This window comes from Harpia harpyja, chromosome 16 (assembly GCF_026419915.1).
Source record: "Harpia harpyja isolate bHarHar1 chromosome 16, bHarHar1 primary haplotype, whole genome shotgun sequence".
Classification (NCBI taxonomy): Eukaryota; Metazoa; Chordata; class Aves; order Accipitriformes; family Accipitridae; genus Harpia; species Harpia harpyja.
In genome coordinates, this window is record NC_068955.1 from 21,745,256 (window position 1) to 21,765,727 (window position 20,472).

The window sequence follows — 20,472 nt, forward strand, 5'->3', positions numbered from 1 at the left end:
GGGAGGCAGCAGTGGCAGGGAAGATAGCTAAGCATTAAACTATTAAAATGTGTTTACTTATCCCATCATGATAGGCTCCATTTACAAATGCTTAGTTTACTGAAACTTAGTTATAACTCTAAACCAGTGAATTTCACATGAAAGCTTTAAATATGGTCTTGACAAAAAAATGGGCAAAAATTTGGAATTTAATTTTATTGCGATATGTTTTCAAATTTTTCTGTGGGGTTTTTTGTTTTGGGGTTTTTGGTTTGGTTTTTTTAGGTTTTTGGTTGGTTGGGAGTTTTTTTTCAAAATATTGAGAATTATACCACTCATGAATACCCAGCAAAAGGAAGAGGGCAATCAATACAAAGTCAGAGTACCAAACTTGCATCTTAATTATGATTTTGTAAGTTACTGCTTTTTATTTGAATATTACAGTGGCTAGGTCATATAAGGTAAAGAGAAGGTCACAGAAGATTATAACTGGATAAACTGATGTCTTTCAAGTGCCATGTGGTACCTGGAAAGCAACAACCTTCATAACTTCTCAGTTGTAGTTCTACTATTCACTTCTGTACATATTTCACTTAATTATATTGTAAGTTGCTATTGTCATACATAGTTTATCACCTGAGCATCTGCTTCTTCATCCACACCAACTGCCTGCAGATATTGTTGTATCTATGCTGTAATGTATTTGAGTGTTCAGTCTCATCATCTTAAAATCCTTGCCTGACAAATACCACTCTTAATTAGAATTCTGGACATTTTCCCCTATAGAGAATATAGTCAGCTTTACCAGCCCTGCTGGTATTTTGGGCTTGTAATTGCTTCAGTTACTACTCAGTTTCCTATACAGAAGATAATTTATTACACTGATAAGTTAGAGGAACACAGATGAGCCTTCAAGCATACAAGCACCTCTCTTGGTCTCCGAAAGCCTTCTCTTTTTACACATATCAGTCTAATAAGAGAAAATTGCTGTAAACTTCTTTTTGTAAAGTTTGAATAAGTTTGCCCAGCCTTAAGCTTTCATAGAAGCATTACTATTTTTCACCGTGTGTTGTCATAACTTTTTGGTCTTACAAGTCACACTCAAATATGTTTGAAAACAATTTCATTTATATGTAAACACCTTGAAACTGCTTTTCACTGCATATAATAAAACTGTGGTCAGTATCTTTAAGTTATCTGCAATTGATTTTGTCTTGCTTATTCTTTTTCATAGATGTTAGCTAAGAGAGGATGGAGTTTACTACATTATCACTCTCCCTTCTTCCCCCATTTCCCACCCCTATACCCCCAAATCTTCTATATACCTTCAAAGACCTTATTGATAGAACTGAATCCCTCCATAGCATTCCCCACCAGGCCTAGTCCTCTTTCTCCTGTAGTCTTGGAGAAGAGAAGATACAAACCTACAATTATTAAACACTGAGTGCTTCTGAACCTTACCAGTATTTTTCCAGGTCTTTTCCCCTAGGATACAGCCTCTACAAAATTTATGTAGTATGTATGCATTCTGTTTGGTTAATGAAATTAAACAGCAGTGCAAACACTGCTTTCATACACATCTCTATGGGTTTACCTATGCCATCTTCAAGGTCTTAAGACTTCACTTTGTGGCCCATAAGTTACTACTACTCTTTCCTCCATTCAGCCATCACCATTTAGTACTCAGTGAGTAGGCTATCCTGATATATTTGGAAAAAAATCAGATTGTTTAAGAAGGTTCTATTATGACTAATGCTCCTTTGATGTCCATTTAAAGTTCCTAGATGTTCACAAACAATTAAAACTACCTTTTTAATAAAAAATAAATGTCTTGTAGTCCCTCCAGGTGTAACCTTAGAGCTCCATCATGTTATCTTTGGACAACTATGCTCACAAATGAGAAAAATGCTGTACAAAAATAACAAAAATTTATAACGCCCAGCTTTGTTAAGCAGGACTAACATAGAAAGATGACAAGAGCAGTTCTGAAAATCTGTCTTTCTTTTTTTAATATGAGCTCTGTTTCATTTTGTTCACAGGCACAGACGAGACAAAGAGTAATAAAAAGTTACATAAGTTTCTACAGATGTTGGATGAGAAGGATCAGCTCTTTCAGAGGGAAGTTACAAGAGGAAGAAGGGACTAGAAGTCCTAAAGATTCTTGTTTACATTTCAACTGGTATTCACAGGTCCCCAGAGGTGCCTTCAGTGTCCTGTGCAGCCTCTAAAAATCACAAATTCATGATTCTGTAATGCAATACAAGCACCTCTGCCAGAATTTAATCCACAACTACTCCACCTTTCTACCCTTCCAGAATGCCGAGATCTGCAATAGTTGGTAATTCTCTGGAGGATAACAGCTCAAAAGCAAACCTATTCAACAGCCCAGCTCTTTCTGTACATTCAAGATAATGTAAGAAGGAAAAAGAAAGTTTAGAAGAGTTGGGAGAACATCAGATGGCAACACCCAAAGCCACCTGCATACTTCCTCTCCTAAATTTGGGCAAGTATTATTGAATTTTCTATATTGTTAAGAACAATGCATCCACATGGGCTTTCACCATGAAGCAAATATCAGTTTTAAGTTTAATAAAATTCTATGCATGTGCTAAGCACTTATCTGTTTAACAACAGGACTTAAGGAGACAAGCAGCCACTCCTAAGGTAACAGTTTTAAAAAAAAAAAAAAAAGGGGTGGGGGGTGGGGGGAGCAATCTACTTACATAAGCCAATAAGATGGCACCCCCCCAAACTGGGAGGCATAAATTTTCACTTCAATTGCATTAGTTGGCAGAGGATTGAATGCTTATAGTATGCAGTCCTTAAAATTTACGAGGCATGCAATACCCCTAGTACGTATACTTTTTTTGTTCTTTTGCTAAAGCCTTACCCAGAAACTCTAGGCAAATTAAAAAAAAAAAAAAAAAATACACAACCAAAACAAAACATGGATACAAAGGTTAGCAGGCATGTCGCATGGTATTTTGTAAACCATGAGGCAGCGCATGCATTAGCAGCCATTTACACACTAGTGTCTAACATTCACATGAATAGAAATGGCAAAATCAAAAGAGAGGCTAAGGCTATGCCATGCCATTAATGCTTTCACAGGTGCTTCATAACTGAACAGAAAATTGAGTTTCCAAAGTTCATTCCAGAAAAAGGAAAAAAAAAACCCTCCAGAAAAAACAACAATCAACAGCCAAACAGACAGACCCCAAACATACTTCTGTGGATTTTTAAGATATAACATGGGGGAAGGCACCATCTGCCACAAGCATACGTATAACATCTGCATCCAATTATTTTCATGTGAACATGAACACTTATAAGAACAAAATGGGTATGGCAGATCCCATCTTAGAACAGACCTAAATTTCTAGGCCCAAGATTCTAAAAGTCAAGCCTTCAGCTTCCCAAATACATCTGACCACTATAAAACATCAAAGGGAGCCAATCTCCCAGAACAACAACAGAATCAGCTCCACCACCCTCCCCCACTTCCCTGCACAAAGCTTTCCTTCTTTGGGAGGCTTTTCCTCCCCACCTTCATCACTCATATATGAGGTAAGATTTCCTGTCTTTTGCCTGCCCACAAGAAACCAGACTCACCCTCTCATCCGTCTTCAGAAAAGTCTGTCTATGCTACTGCCTTGTTGTCCTCTTCTTCCAAGCTTTCTGCATCTGGGAAACAAAGCCATTTTAACAAGTAGGATTACTTAAACCACAATCAACCTCATTCCTCAGACCTGACCTAATGAGGGAGTAAACATGGTTCAGACAAACAATACAACAGATGCCACTACTCTCTATATTCCACCCTGCTGGCTCCAGCTTCTTGCCTACAGAAGCAGTTGCCTGTCCTACCCTCCAGCATTGGCATTGTCTTAAAGCCACCTTCATGAAAGAAGTTTTGCATTTAGAAAACAGATTTAACAAACTGGTTAGCATTTCATAAGCAGAACAAGAAGGTGCGACACTGAAACATTCAGCATAGAATTTTATCCACTTCCAGGTGCTTTTTCAACCCCTTCATCTGCTCAGTAGTAGGTTTGTATTTTTCAAATAAACTGTTTGCTCGCAGCGCTGCATATAATATTGTATACAATAACTCTACAAAGTTGACAATAAGTTTGTGTATATACTAATAAAAACCTTATTATTTTTGCAGTCATAGCAAGACAACATTGATACTGCTGCTTATGGGGCACCCAGCTTAGTTCACATATGCATTTAGTTTTTAGGAGCTGCAGTAAGTTGCCCTACAGTTCACAGTGCTTAACTCCCCTGTAAGCCCTTTTCTCACTCAGACTGTAAAGCATCTTTGTCAGACATTGGAATAGGCTGCCCAGGGAAGTGGTTGAGTCACCATCCCTGGAGGTATTCAAAAAGCACACAGACAAGGCGCTTCAGAACGTGGTTTAATGGGCATCGTTGATGGTTGGACTCTATGATCTTGAAGGTCTTTTCCAACCTAAATGATTCTATGATTCTATGATCTTGTATTCTTAATTTTGCCTCCAAAATATTGATCCTTTTCATTACACATAATGTTTTGGTTGTTCTGATGTCACACAGAACACATACTGTATAGAACATAGTAAGTGCATTAGCAGAAAATATATACTAAATGAGTTAGCAGGCTTAAGTACTACCTGAGCATGGTCCTATCTTCTTCACAAGTAAGCAGGGTTAGCATTGGCGTTAGAAGGTTTATGGTTTTAAACTGCCAAGTTGAGATACAGCATACTCACTGGAGGGTCCTTGAATTGGTGTTCTTTCCGAGTGTTCAACCACAGACATGAGAAAATGGTAGGAAAAAACATAACAACTGATTTGGCTATCAATAGTCAGTAAGTCAAGCTTACTGCCACACAAGATAAGGTAGCCATTGCCCACTGCTCTAGTTATGCATAAACTACCCAGACATTGAACTACTACAGAATTTCAAGTTGTTTTTTTTTTCCTTTTTAAAGAATCTCAGGAACAAGAAAAATAATACAACTTTAAAAACAGATCACTTAAAAAACATCAACTTGCCAATTATTCCTCAGTACTGTACCCATCTGCTCAGTACTAAACCTCCATTCCTACTTGCAGTGTTGCAAAAAATGCCATTAAGTATCTGTGAGCTGAGTTAATGGTTAAGAACTTGACTAAAAGAATATAATAGAATTTACAAACCTTAACCAAGCTCAGAAGCCCTTTAGGACAGGCATTGTACAGAACCAAGTACAGACACACCTTCTCACTTTTGGAAATATAGCTATTACTTACCATTTCTTCAAAAAAGGTTGAATGAATGAAAGGCAAGAGGCTTGCTTCCTTCCTTTATACAGTTGCTCTGTCTACATTTCACTAGTAAAAGAACCCATAGATAATCCACCGTTACCAGTGTCAGTCTTCTCAAAATAAATGGAAAATTCCTACCAATTTTGTTTCCACATCAGAGGTAGAGCACTCATATGAAACTTCTCTTATTAGATATACTGATCTAATCTGTTTGCTTTTGGAAAGTTTATTGTAGATAATTAGCTACATGGATTTGGGAAGATACACTACATACAATTGCTTCCAATTCCAGGAATTCAAGAAACATATGTTTATAACTGCCCCTAGAAGTGTTTATAAGAAATTCCCCTCCCCCATGCCTTTTTTTTTTTTTAAAGGTTCAGAATAAATTTCGGGAAAGGAAGGATTTTAAATTCACTCTAACTTGTTCCACAATACAAGAACCATTTAAACATCCTTGACAGTAAACCCGACTGATTTTATTTTAAACAAAATTTTTGGAACAAAGTTCAAGTTGCCAAAACAAGAGCAGCACCTTGGATGTCATCCTTTTCTGTATAATAATGAACTTAACTCTTCCTTGAAAACTACTAAGGAAACATACGGATAATTTCACAGAGAAGTGTCACAAACCAAAGCCCTACAGAGGAAAGTAAAAACAAACAATATCCCCTACTCTTCACTCAACCCATTAGAATAGTAACAGAATATAAACTAAACAAGAGAGCAATTGATCATCCTCACCGAAAAGTCACCAAAAGAGTCACAACTAAACTTTACAATATTAAGATAACAGAAGAGACCACAAAACTCTCCCTATAATTTGCTATGAAGTTGAAGTAAAGCTTGTCATGTAAAACTAGACAATGGTGTGCAATTCCACCCCCCCCCCCAAGAGTATACACAATAGAGTCACATTATTCAAGTACGAAACTGCTTGGCAGCCATTTGAGGGCAATGTGCTAGGGTTTGGGGCGGGGGGGAGGAAGAGGAACAGCAAAACACGGGATGTTACATGAAGGATCTGGAGTGCTACGTGCTTGAGTCTAATCAATCAGAATAACTTTGATCTCACAAAGTCATGACTAAAATAATTACTTGGGTTTTTGTAGATTCAGTACCTGTCTCTGAAAGCACTAGGGATAGGCTCCTTTTACAGTCTACCAGGTAAAATTCAGCTGCTTTCCCACATAATTTCACATATCTCAACTCTTTCCAGTTGCTGGATGATACAATGCATGACCTTACATTCCTTTTCACCAAGAACACTCCAAACACTCAATGCAAGAAGGATTGTCAGCACAAGTGCTAAATGTGCTATTGTTTACAATGGTGTTCACCACTGTACCTTGGGAGTTAAGACCAATAATTTAAACAAAGGCCATTCATAACTTCCATGTTGTTATGGTTTGGTCAATGCCTCATCACTGTCCCCAATATCCCTTTTGAGCTACATTTTCTGCAGGAGAGGTACAAGTTTACAGAAGGGGTCCCTCCCACATTAGCACTGCTGGGACTGCCAAGTTGTGAATTTTACATTGCTGAAAGCCCAGCCATTACACAGTCTCAGTCAGTAATCAGAAAAGACAGTATTGTCATTAGCAGTTGTCCTAAACCAATTTTTCCTCCTCTGTGCCTTGCATGGCCACAAGCCACTGTACACCATTTAAAAATCACTACAGAAGTACTTTCTCACCTCCATGCCAACATCTTCCATCACACTCAACTATCATATTACCTTCACAGATGTTTATGCCTACCTCTGTTCTACAGCTAGTATTACTCATCTGCATGTTTAATATAAAATCTTTATTATTGAAATCAAATAGGAAAAAAGTTCTCTGCTGATGTTATCTAAACAAAAAATAGAGAGATCTTCAGCGTTTTGAAACTAAGAATATTTCAGAATTTTTAAAAATATTGTTGTTTTTTGAAAATAACATACGGATTGGAAGTACATTTGCTGACTTTATATTATTCCTACATGACAAACATTCCCATCCATCAAAGACAAAAGCTTCTTATCAGTGACCAAAATATATAGTCTACTCATTTGGACCTGCCTCCAACTTTTCGCTAATGACATATTTTAACAGTGGCAGAAAGAGCAGTCTCATGCTGCTTCAGGAACCAGAGATACTGAGAAGCACAGTGCTGATATGCAAACTGGGCCCACCCAAGGTCTGCAGGCCTTGAAGCAGTGTAACTACGCTTATAAAACATCATATAATCCCTGCCAAAGTTCTGAACACAACCAAAATACATACCATACTCAAGTTCTGCTGGGTACTGATAACAGAACAGTTCAGGCCTAGTCTGCATCCACCTAAAGTCCCCACAGCACTTTCTAGTCTTCACTGAATTCCACATCAACTGGTATTTTCTCTTGCAAGGATATATACACAGCAACACTCAAAAATGCATGTGGCTCCTGCGGCCATTTGCCTGAGCTAGTTTAAACTAATTTGCTTGGATAGTTGCCAGGAATCTAAACTGCTGATTTAACTAAACCCCCACTATTTATGTTAATGGAGTAGCTAGCCATCTAAGAAGAGCTAGAATTTTAGCTAAACAGCTTTCAAACCTAGCTGATTTAATAGAGAGGGAAAAGTGCTTTTAAGATGCCTTCAATCTCTTTATGAGTTGTTCCAGTTTGCCATCAATAGGAGTAGGCAAACATTTGTGTTACTTGTAAGAGTGACTTAGCAATACTCTTGGTATCCACTTTTCTAGGAGCAAAAGGAGAGTTTAAAAAACATGTTCTCCTTTTTAGCAGTTCTATTTAATATGTAGAATCACAAATATTTTGTCTGAATAAACATTATAACTAATAGTTTGTCAAAAAAAGATGGACAACTATACACTGAAACGTAACAACATTGCTTCTGACTGAAGACAGTAGTAAAACATTTGTCTTAAAGTCAATTATACAAATGATTAGTACATCTAAATGGTTTAAATAAATGTCAGAAGCGCTTTTACATGACATGAGTGTCAGTAAACTCCCTAATGTAGCATTGCGTTTAGTATTTTATAATAGACATTTGTTCCACAGCTCGGAAGTCTGCAATTTTGTCTCAAATACATTCTTGAAAAGCATTGCAGAATTGGATAAACTAAAGGAAAATGCTGTATCCTACAAAACTCAACAGTTTACCATTTTAGCCAACAAAATTTTAGCTAATGTAAGCAAGCAGATTGCAAAAAGGAACTGGAATTAATTCAAGTAATGCTAACAGGACTGTGTTTCTATTAAAAAAAGAAAAAAATTCGTTAATAAAACTTACTGATTTGGAGACGCCTCTGATATGTATACATCTGTCCACAAATTCAATACAGTAAGTCTTGGGAAAAAAAGGTTTTAAAGATGAGAACAATATTCACTTTTGCAAATTCTTCCTGTCACTATCTATCTCAGGTCTCCAATAAAGGTGTAGGGAAAAAAAAAATCATACTATTGAGTAGCAAATACTATAGAAACTATACTTAAAAGCAAAAAAACCCATCAATAAGACATTGTTTCAAGAGAAGCTACACAGGTATAACCATGCTGGTCAATCTTGCCTTGCAGAAGTAACAGACAAGATACTTGTAGGACTAATTTTTTTTTTTTTCCCAAGATGCTTGCCTATTATTATTAAAGTTGATAAGAACACATAAGAGCAATTATTAAAAAATACTGTTTCCTGACCTTGTAAACAAAAATGGCTAAACATTTTTTTTCTAGTATTATTCACACAAAATAACTACCCTTCAGCACTGGGCATGCTTTGCATCCAGTCTCACAACTGGATGTAAAAGTGGTTTGGAGACAAAACTAATCTGATTGCAGGTTGTTATAGAACACCCAATAATGTAGACACATTACCATGACCATATTGATTGTACCTAACTTTGAATTTGACTCTGAGACAGGGATTGAGCCAATGACCTTCAGAGACCCCTTTCATCTTAAATTATTCTGATTCTGTGAAGGAAAACCGAACACACATGGCAACACTTTCTTTTTTTTTGTTTATTATTATTGTATTTATACCTCAATACTGCCCTCTGCTGATGTTTATACTGCTTGATTACTTGCATGGAAAAACTGCAAGGCTATGTTACATGACTGTTTTAACACTTCTGCAAATGAAAGTAGGAAACAATTGAAGAATGTTTTTGTTCTCTGATATTCAAATCTGTACAGCAGGCCGAATCTCTAGGTTTATGGCAGAGAACGTTAAGTGGTCAATACCTTTACCAGGTCACTTTGGAGAGCATATATATATTTAAGGTCAAAGTAGATCTCTTCTCCCTCATACCCTAAAAGTTTAGGTTATTTCACAGCAGCCTTCAGAGCCACAAAACAACCCTATCCAGAGCATGTAAAAAGCTCCAAAAAGAACTATCAGCCTTCCTTGCTACAACAACAGCAAGTCCATGCAGGTAACTTGAAGGAGAAGATTAAAAAGGATATGATGGAGAAACCTCCCAAACCTGGAAGATCAGAGTGATCAGAAGAATTAGCAGCCATTCATCTCCAGCTGCCTGAGCTATAGTTTTACATATACAAAACTGTGCAAATGATAGAAAAGAGACCTTAGTAAACTTATAATCTCTAGTACAGAAAGGATTTAGGTATAGTTTATTGTCATTAACTCTTGGCAGGTTCTACTTAGGAGGGCAACATCAAAAATGCTTTTAAGACACAGGTAGAATGGACATACGTAAAAAACAAAACAATACAACACACAACAGAAAGTCAGCTTCTCCAAACACTTGTCAGGATCATGACTGGCTATTTTAGAAGTTTCTCAGTTGTATAAGAATTAAATTTTATTAAGTCTGCTATAAAGCTTTGCAACAGGAAGTCAAAATTTTCCCTTCAAAATGTTCAGTCTACTTAAATTTAGTTCCTAAGCAAAATTATTCTTTTCTCCAATGCTTACCCTAATGTCCAATCTTTGAAGTGTTCTGCAGAAGTGTTTTGTCTCATTTTAGACATATCATTGCTAAATTTGTGCTAAATTTTTTCTTTTCTATTCCTACAGTTTCAATGACCAGTAAGAGATCCTACTAAATTTACTGCATTCCCTAGTTAATGAGGAATAATAGCCTATTAAAAGTCACCATGACTGAACTTTTCTGAGGGGAAGTAATACAGGTATTTTTATATTAGAGTTAAGGTATTAGCAGAAATATTTGCAGAAGTGACATTACCAATCACATGTATATGAATTCAAAGGATTGATGGTTTTCACATCTCCTATGATGTTTACAAAGAACCAAAGAGACCACTCTATTTACATGCCCATGGTAAAATACAAATTACCCTTAAGAAAGGTAAAAATACATCTTTTTCTTTGTACTGCTGAATGGGACATAACAGCATTAAATATCAGCAAGGGAAATTCAGGCTAAACTTTCTGAAAAACATTAACAGCAAAGTTAAGCAATGAAACCAATCACCACAAAGATTGAAGGGTTTCCATCACTACAGTTTCAGACAGATTATTATCAGTATTGTATTCCTTGTGTACAGCTTCTGCACAAAATGGCACAGCTAAATTAAGAAGCATATATTTTTAAGATTACACCAGAAAATAGAACCACCTTTGGCACTGTTAAAAAAGGACTCAATATTAGAAGTACATCTGACTAAAAAAGTGAGAATCTGAGACATACATATCTGTTCTTCCAGACTTGAGTCACATAGCTGTCAAATGTACTAAGTCTACCAATTTTGCCTACATGAGTTGCCTAGTTTGTTGCTTGAGTTGTGTTACATTTGATTAACACAAAGGATTTATGCCTGAACAATATTTAGTTATTAACTAGTTAAAAGTGTTTCTCGTCCAAGTTTTGTGTTTCCAGCACATTATTAATAACCACATATACACCTTGAAGTTGCAAAATAATCTGCTGAGGTACAAATAGGAGCCCCTCTTTAACCAGTGAGATAATAACCAGAAGTAACTTGTGAAAGTTGCATCTTCCTTCATTTAAATAATCTGATCTGTATACATGCATAGTCACTTGACTGATATAAATAAACTTTTACTCATACTTGCAGAGGCAACATAGTTCTGGGAGTTTCTTTACTGGCTTCTGAATCCACAGAATTCTTGACTAAGTTCCAGCAGCAGCTCTATTAGTGGTGATGTGCAAGCCAGAAAGAACACGACTTTACATCCCAGGCTGAGCTTGCAGATAGAAACAGTTTTATTTATAAACATACTGCATCACGGATGGCAATTCCAGCAGCAGAAGACTACAAGACACTAACAGTACCACTACTGCTCTTTGGCAAATTAAATCAGCTCTGAACTCCAGGCAGACATCCATATGCAGCTTACTGAGAGAGGCCAATTTTATTCCTCACACTATTCAGTCTTACTCACATTGAGGATGATAGATACTGTTCTATTAATATGCAAACCCAAGAATTTCCAGGCAGCTTGCAATACAGCATTTCTAGCCTGGTAGCTTGCTACTGCTGTGAGCTGCACCCTAGACTCCAGTAACATGGGTTGAAAATATTAAGTCCAGTATCTCCCTGTGGAACCACCCTGACATATCAGGGAATACTGATTTTAAAAGATGCCTTGAGAAGGGGGAAGGAATGCCTGAAAACTTACAAGTGTACATTATTTCTCTTCCTAAAGGCTGTTACCTGCTTCTGGGAAGTTACAGTTAACAGGTAGTTGTTTAGTTAAATTACTTTTGAATGGATATTCATTGCTGCTCACACACCAGCATTATCCACTTGCCACATGGCTTTAGAAGTTGAGCAAGAAAGTATACTTGGTGTAATACATGGAAATAGGTTCCAAATTATCTAGTGAACCAGAGCCTAGAATACCTCCTTGCTTCTGAAAATAACGTTTGCTTCTGAAAATAACATTTGCTTCTGAAAATAACATTTGCTTCTGAAAATAACATTTGCTTCTGGCTGATAACAGTTACTGGTTGTCTTCCAATCTGAGGCCTTAATTCAAGAAGATAGCTAGGCATACGCCTAGTCAAGTTAAGAATCAATGGCTCCACTTGCATGGATCAAATTAATCATAAACTTAAGTTACATGTTGATAGGAGGTATGAATATAGCCTTCAAGCATGGCATCCATCCACATTACTTCTCAAATAACTGAACAAAATGTCCCTGGCCTTCTAAGAAAAATGTGGAAATAAACACACCAAGTGCTAGACAGAAACACAGAACAGACGTTTCTTAAATTAATAGCTAGATACACATTGTGCTATTACGCTGGGGTTTTAAAGTAATCTGGTTTATGTTTTTCATCCACAATGTAAGACGATAAAAAATAAAGTGTTTTCTATTATTAATAGTAAGATGCATGTTAAGAAATTACATAGAATCATTGGCATAAAGGTCAAGTTTTAAAAGTTTACTTTTTCCTCTTCGGATGAAATGAATTACAGAAAATATACCTACTTCACAACTAGTAATTAGATCCAGTAGAATAATAGTTTCCATCTTGAGGAGAAAAAAAAAAAATTAAATTTACTATTTTTTTTTGCCCATACAAAGATCGCCCCTGACCTGAGGTTATTAGTGTGTCCAACAAAAATTAATGACTTCTATTTAAACAGTAAGAAAGATATGTTAATGAAACATTAGAGATGGAGGGGGAAGAGGTAGACATGAAAATACACTGGTGAGAACATAAATAAACCTTAATAAAGTCCCAACATCTCTTACAATTAATGCTGTGGTTAGGAGTAAATACTGTTCAACCTGTAACTACGTATTCTAGCAATGTTTCTATTAAGGTCAAAGGAAACATCCATGAAATCTAAGTTGATGGATATGTAAATAGACAGAAGAGCTAGGCTACTTACAGTTTATCATTTTAAATGTATACATAATGTATTATATAGCATATTATATAGTATATTATAAAATATATTATACATTAAATATAATATACACGGGTGTAAGGAGGAGGAAAATATATCTCTATGTGTGTACATATACTTTATTTCAAAATACAAATATTGCTTTATTTTGACATTCCTCATTTAAAAAATTGATCTTAAAAGGTTGTAGAATAAGCTTTTAATAGCTTTAAATGTTTACTCAGAAAAAATATTAAAAAGACAGGTTTCAAAACTCAACACAGGACCCAAACTTCCAAGCTTGGGCCTCCTGTTTACATCTTAAACTTCACATATTCAGAACATCTACACAGGCAGGAACTCCAAAGCATTTATGAATTAAAATATAAATCATACCCAGTTTCTGCAACATCCATAACATTCAACTTTGTCCTCATGCAGACTTGGGATTTTGCTGTCCGTGTTTTCAAGCACATTAGAAATGGGCTTTAAGTTTTCAGAAGAATTCTGTGTGCTGTAAAAGAGATTTATATAAACTTTTAAATATTTTTTTTTAACTAGACTAGTGGGTATTTGCATTCACAGGCTATTGAACAGATCTTTCAGATCTCATTTGGCAGGATAGAGCTCTGCCCACAAAAAGTAAGGGCACCGATCTGTTTAAACATTGTCACTTTAAGTGTTTAAACAAAAGTGGAAAGGGTTCTGTGGAAGAAGAAAAGAAGGGAGACACAGAAGAAAAGTAAATCATCAGAGAAGAGACTATGGATGTTAGAGACATGAAAATTAATTGCTTTTTCTATTTAATTTCTATGTATAGAAGTCAGTATATAGTTTATATTATAAATCACATTAACGAAAAGGACATTGAAAGCAACCAGTCACCCCTAAGAAACAGAGAAAGATCTGTGCACATATTCCCAAAAGCTTTCTTCATCTTCAGGCTGATTCTCAGGCTTCATTCTTCCTGAGAATTTCAGCACAAGTGTTCATTGTTATTTTTGGAAATGACTTCTACACTGAAGTACTTGCTTGTATAATGTGTTTTCCTTTCCTTAAAATTTCTGTTAAAAGCTTGGGTTTTAGAGAGCATGCACAGATTTCAGGATGAAAATAATTGTTTTAGCAGTGATACAAAGCAAGGAGGGGATATTTTAAATAAGGTGTAGACCCTCCACTACTTTCATAACATTTTCAAAAGTGCAATTATAGTAACAGAAGACATTGATTTCTGTAAATATTCTGTAGTCTTTTCTTACCTTTGATTTTCAGTACACAAATAACATTCCATTGAATATGGAGAGCATATTTTATTTTAAGCATTTTATGGAAATAACTGTCATTATTAAATTTCATTATTTTACATCAAAGTACCTGTCAAAAAAGCATTTTATGAAAAATAATTTTATCAAAAAGAATAGAGAGTGATGGAGATGCTAGATCTCAATGTTCTTGGGTTAGCTACTGATATCTCTGTTAAAACATTAGATAATTTTGATCTATATGTTGAGCAATTTCATTTCAAAGAACATGGTATCAGAACTCAGGAGTGCTCCTGGAAAAAAGCTTTGGCAGAGAATAATCAGTGTAGTCTCCATCTCAAACTTTTTTCTTTTCTTTTTAGAACTTTTGTTCTGTTCAAGTGCAAGCTTTTGTAAAACCAAGTATTTTAAAGAGAGAGAATACAGAATGGCAAAATTCCTGAAGTTCATCGAAGTTAAGAAAAAATTCGTATCTCTCTCTCTAGGTGTAAAACTGATTAAAATCTTAGACACTAATTCTTCCTAGCAAACAATCTATAGTAGAAATCAGTGATACTTTCATTCTTTACATTTCAGCACTGCAATTTCATCTGATATCTCTATAGTCTTTTGTATAATCCTCACTTGTCCTATTAATTGCTGACATGCATTTAAAATCTGTTATACTGTTGCATAATCCCTAAAAAAGCCTTTACCAGGAAGAGAAGATGAAAAAAAAAAAATCCGCCTTTGCTAAGTACCTCTTTGTATATCAGGTGTTTATCATTCAAATAAAATTTATCATTGAACAATTAAGTGTTTATCAATCAGAGCTTCCTGGAACAAGTAAGCATATTTTTTACATGTTGGAACATACTAAGGCCAAAGAAAAAAAGATTACTCTTACAGGAAAATGCAAGACTGTGACTAGAAAAAAATACTAAACTTAACTCCACAGTATAAGCCAAAACCCTCTGTAAACAGAATGCTGGATAGTGACTCTGAAAATGAATCATTCTTTTTGTTGCCTGAAGGTGGCAATAATGATACTGTACTTACAAAGCATTTCATTGACAGTTTTATATTTCGAAATTTTGTGAGTTTTTAAGCATTAAAAAATTAACTGTATAGAATTGCACTTGTACTGCCAGCTTTTTATGGCACTATTCATTTTCCATTAGCCCAACAAAGGACAGAATGAAAATCTCCTGTATCGTGCAGCTGCCTCTCTAGAGTTTTCTAAGAGAAACTATAAAACAACACAAAATCAAGACTGTACTGTTTCTGTGACTAATTTTTTTTTTAAACCACACTTCTATACCTACTAATCAAAGCTATTCACAAAAGGTAGAAGGCTATCAGTGCAAAAACTAGCCCCAAAAGAAAAAAAATCATCCTTTGAAAACCAACCAGGAACTATACTGGCGTCAGACCTGGTTCTGCATCCACAAAAATATAAACAGAAATCCTTCCCTACACCCCACATGAAGAAGGATACTGAAAAGAAGTGCAGCTATAGTCTCAGCTCCACAATATTTCTGAGACGTTACATTTTATGCAACCCAGGCAATTTACAATGAACAGTATAGTAAATAGAAATAGAACTGTACAAAGCTGAAATGCTTGGCATGCTAGTGCTAGGTGAGAGGATCCGAAGCGTAACAGTTTTAAGTCTCGCAGAATACACTATTTAGACCAAATCTAGTGATACACCATTTTTCGTGAAGTTACTTGCACCTTTCAGGTCTGCAAGACACAAGAGAAGTTCTTAATGTTAGGTGTTGATGTTAGAAATTAAAATTCAAGTTACTTTGCTGTTAGTGTTCCTGATGCTAGGAATTCAAATAAGCATATGGTTAATAGAAGTGAGAGTGCTAATAAAGGCTAGCAAACCAGTTAATTGACAAACAGAGATTAGAAAGAAGTCAGTAGTACAGTTAAGAGTTAAGTGTAAGTGTCTCATGGTTTTGTACCTTAAACACGAAAGCATTCTCTCTCCATTTTCAAATACACAACTTGCTTGCAAAACACAAGCTATCACAGACATCCCTTAAAGCTTTTGCTTGCAAAGCAATTCTTTAGATTTAAGTGACTAACTGAATAGAACATAATTATATTTATCAGATAAATAAGGCAAATACAATCTTGTTAAGAAGTGTGAACAACAACAACAAAGTTACTAATCCTGGCAGCATAATATAACACAGTTTTTAGTAGCTATACAAAATATTGCTCAGTCTGTAGAAATACTACACTTTCAAGTAAAACATTAAAATAAAGCTGTAAAGACCATCCATTCTTACAGCTCTGTCTTGTTACATTTCACGTTGTTTTATTAAAAGAGCTAGCTTTGTAGGAAAAGAATACCTATAACATTGCTCAAAGTACATTTAATAGAGCCTGCCTCAGTGTTCCCTTACCAGCAGAATAGAAATTCCTAACTCCTTACTGTAGCAAGTTTGAGATGCACAACTAATTTAATGGCCTCTGGAACTAACACAATATTAAACTATCTAATATGACAATAGCATATACCTATTAACTCCATTTTTAGCACTGCCTAAACCAACAAATGCATCACCTTACTAAACCTGCTTACTGTCTCTTCAAGATACACATACCATATCAGGGCCTTAAGTGCATTAATAAGCTTTAATGGCCCTGACCAGCCCCACGTGGTGCATCCTGCCACACCCCTGCTTGGAGCCCAGAAGCCCCATTTAAGCTCAGCCCAGGACTCCCAGTCTTGGACTGAGTTACACTGTGAAAGCATTGGTTCCCCACTCAATCACAGGTAGGTCCCTACCTGGCTAAAGATACACTCCTGATCTGGACCTTTGCCTGAGAACTGATTTCTACTTTGACCTTGGATTTGCCTTGTCAGTAAGGACCTACCTGGCAAGCACTAGGCTGTATTAAACCCTGCCTCACTGACTAGCACTTCTAGCTTGAACTCAGACCTGCCTTATCACTGTGGACTTGCCTAATATCTGCGCTGCTCAGGTACTCTGACAAAGCCCCTGACCTGCTGGCTGTATGTGTTTACCTCCTGGGCTCCCTCCCTGAGCGAGCAGCAGCCCTCACTGCTCCCTGACACACAACGCTGAGCTCTTCAAGCCACCAATGTAGGATCTCTTTCTTTTTTTCACAGCTCAGAACAGGAAGGTCAACAAGTGGGTGCTGGTCTCTTCTGTCAGGTGGCTGGAGATAGGATGAGAGGAAATGGCCTCAAGTTGTGGCAGGGGAGGTTTAGGTTGGATATTAGGAAAAATTTTTTTACTGAAAGGGTTGTCAGGCATTGGAACAGGCTGCCCAGGGAAGTGGTTGAGTCACCATCCCTGTAGGTATTCAAAAAGCACATAGACAAGGTACTTCAGAACGTGGTTTAGTGGGCATGCTTGATGGTTGGACTTTATGATCTTGAAGGTCTTTTCCAACCTAAATGATTCTATAAGTGACTACTGGAATGATGGTTCACACTGTTAGAATGGAATTAATTTGCACTCTGAAGATTTCTAAAACCATACTTATCTTAAAAAAAAAAAACCAACCCAAAAACTGAAGAAAAAAAAGGTTTTTATTCTAACAATAAAGTAAAGAAACTTTGCTACTAAAATACCCTGCTCCAAGCACACAACTGTTCTAAATGGAGTCTTATTTATTTAAGCATACACACCTCAAACATAAATGGTAATTTGCTTGCAAAAAGTAGTGGTCAGGTAGGTAGAGGCCGTTTTTATTATGTTATTAAAGTAGCTTAGTTAAGCTCAATTTTCATTCCTGATAAAAGGCTTATAATTATATGTGGTAATAAAGTTTTTAAATATTATTTTTCACTGTATATAACATATCACAACTGGAAGTTCAATTTACTATAGATTGCTTTCTATTTATATCAGTATTTCTGACATTGATAACAATCCAAGTTTAAAAGTAGTAGTGTAAATTTTCATAATAATAAATTTCAATGAAATAAAAACAAGACAGCAAGATAAAACAAGTCTCTCTTCTTGAAATGCTCCTAAGCATTCGGAAGGTAACCCCCCCCAAACTCTTTTCACTAGAACAATATTTTATACATTAAAGAGGTTCTACGTACCTAATAGTGATTTATTGTTATCCGTGTATATGGAAAAAAAAGAGTCTTCCTGCTTCAAACAATATAAAAGTCAATATTTTGCATAGTGTAGTGATAAAATTTTAAACAAATTAAAATGTTTCTACTAGATTTATACCAGGAAGCAAGAATGTTTTCCCTCTTTAACTTCGGTTTAATATTCTTAAGGCCTGACCCTATAAAATCTTTCATTTAAACTAGTTTTTTTTTCCATGAGGAAAGCTAGTTTACTACAGACACTAACTGGTGAACAAACACCTCAGGAACAGACTGCCTTTTCAGTCCAAATGGATTCAACATTAATTAAAATATCTAAAAAATAGCTTATTTGTGAAAAATCAGCCTATAAATCAGAGAAGTAGGCTTAGGAACTCTATTAAATTAGCATCTTGCTCTGCATAACATTGGTTTTGTCATATTTTTAATGAAGAAAATGCACACTTTCACTCCTATTAATTTCAATGTCGCTCCACTTTCCTGCCACATGCAAAAGTTTCTCTACAAAAGATATTTATGGCACATACCTACTCAAAGACCTATATGAGTAGGAGAACTACTAGTTACACTTCATTGGACCAGGTAACTCAGTTCAGAATAATTAGTGCATAAATAAAAATCAAAAGCTGAGATTCAAAATGTTAAGTAATTAAAAATATTACTTTCTTTGGCTTCAGAGAACAGGTGACACTGCAAGTAAGCTAGCTATTACTAGTGTAATATATACTATCATAGTAATTCACAATTAATTTTTTAAATCAAATTTAGTAATTTAATTCTTTATAGTTGTGACTATCAGTTCAGTCAAAATTCTGTATTCTGTGAATGATTAGCTATAGGACAAAATCAAGTTTGTTTTAGGGTTTAATAGGCTGTGTAAGTAATATGTCAGAGGTTGTTTTTTTTTTAAATCTTCTTACTAGAAATGTACCAGAGGATCTTTTAGTCTTACTAAATTTTTTTTTTTACCTTGGTACAGCTACAAAAGTAACTAAGATTGGTCATACGTTACTATGCCTGCTGAGTTTTATCCAAATACATCAGTGCGCCTACCATCGTAATTGGAAAAAAACAGTTTAGGAACCCAATTTTGTAATTTCTTCTTTACTCGTGCACCTCCATGTGGCTGAATGCCTCGCACAAATCAAGTTCCAGGATCAGGGCCTAGGTTCAGGATTCAGAATTTTATCAGATTCCGTATATGTAATTAAAAACACTTGGATAATTTGAAAATAGTTGGCCAAGCTGTGGCTAAAAACCTGTAAATACGTATTAACAATATTACACCACCTAAGCTAGTCAGACAGTATGTATTTGGATTTACAAATTATTTGTTTTTCCACAAAGACAGGGAAAAGCCACACATTTTAATGCATTTGGTTGGAAATCTTGAACGATTTTAAAATGACGTGAGAAGAGGCACAGCCCGAGGGAGTCGTGGTCTCAAGACCAGAGAGCAACCAGGTGCAAATCTATTCAATTTAGCAGTGTGCACATGTATAAATACACAGAGTTATCTCTTGGTATGCTATATATATTTCTATGGGTAAGATGTGACATATATATGTCCAAATTAGCGGGACTAATACCTGCCTGCAAGTCCCCGGGAAACCCTCACTCTGTCCTGAGGAGACCGCTCACGTTTTAAAAGGCCACCACACGGAAGACCGCCGCGAGCAGCCGCACGGGAGGTCACACAGCGCAACGCGTAGCGCTCCAGCCTGGGGCGGGGACGGGGCCGGCGGGGACGGGGCCGGCGGGGACGGGGCCGGCGGCTCCCGCCGCCCGCCCAGCTCCCGGCCCGCCGGTGCCTCGCCGCTGGCTGAGGGGCGCCCGCGAGGCCGCCGTTGCCGCAGCAACAGGGCCGCGCGCGCCCGGCCTCGAAGCCCTCCCGCCTCCTCGCGCACGGGGGCGGGGCGGCCCTCCAAGCTCGTGCGTCGCTAGGATTGGCTCGTTGTGCCTCGGGGGCGGAGCCAAGCCGCCTCCCCGCCCTTGGCCAGAGCA

General features: G+C 36.6%; 1 protein-coding gene across 2 annotated transcripts in view; it reads right to left on the minus strand.

The window, feature by feature from the left end:
• The window catches only part of IRAG1 (inositol 1,4,5-triphosphate receptor associated 1), a 137,302-nt gene extending 117,114 nt beyond the window's left edge, over positions 1-20,188 (minus strand). Inside the window, exons 1-3 of one of the 2 annotated variants that reach the window (XM_052810421.1) lie at positions 20,058-20,188; positions 17,401-17,555; positions 13,510-13,627 (exon numbers count right to left, since the gene is read on the minus strand). The gene's annotated coding sequence lies outside the window, so the exon portion shown is untranslated. The remainder of the gene's footprint in view (positions 1-13,509; positions 13,628-17,400; positions 17,556-20,057) is intronic. The other variant, XM_052810413.1, reaches the window with a different exon arrangement.
• Between the last annotated feature and the right edge of the window lie 284 nt (positions 20,189-20,472).